The sequence below is a fragment of the Branchiostoma belcheri genome, unplaced genomic scaffold, assembly GCF_001625305.1.
Source record: "Branchiostoma belcheri isolate BF01 breed outbred unplaced genomic scaffold, Haploidv18h27 scaffold235, whole genome shotgun sequence".
Lineage (NCBI taxonomy): Eukaryota > Metazoa > Chordata > Leptocardii > Amphioxiformes > Branchiostomatidae > Branchiostoma > Branchiostoma belcheri.
This window is the reverse complement of record NW_017803838.1, coordinates 61,141-61,490: the sequence shown is the minus strand read 5'-3', so window position 1 is coordinate 61,490 and position 350 is coordinate 61,141. Positions and strand designations below refer to the sequence as shown.

General features: G+C 39.1%; 1 protein-coding gene across 2 annotated transcripts in view; it reads right to left on the bottom strand.

The window, feature by feature from the left end:
* Nucleotides 1-350, bottom strand: part of LOC109470840 (ciliogenesis-associated TTC17-interacting protein-like) — a 16,623-nt gene that overhangs the window by 5,120 nt on the left and 11,153 nt on the right. The gene's annotated exons all lie outside the window — the stretch shown is intronic.

Below are 350 nucleotides of genomic sequence, written 5' to 3'. Positions count from 1 at the left end.
ACCTGATCAACTACAGGGTCCTTTAGTCACTAACGAAAGGCAGTTTAAAAATGTCTGACTGCAGTTTTAAAAACCAATCCAGCTGCTTGAGCAGCATGACAGTTTTCTTGTGTGTCTTTTGACTCATTCTTATAAAAACAGTGTCCAGTTTAATTCCGGAATTCCAGTTTAATTCCGAACTAATTCCCATATCTCAGCAACCTTACGTCTAGATGGGCTAATATTCTAAGATATAGGTAAAAATGATGTAAGAAATACATAGCAGCCATCGGTGACCCCTTGGGAATTAACCCAATTCTGCAGAATTCTGCAGAATTCTGCAGAATTCTGGGAACTGCAGCCAGAATTCT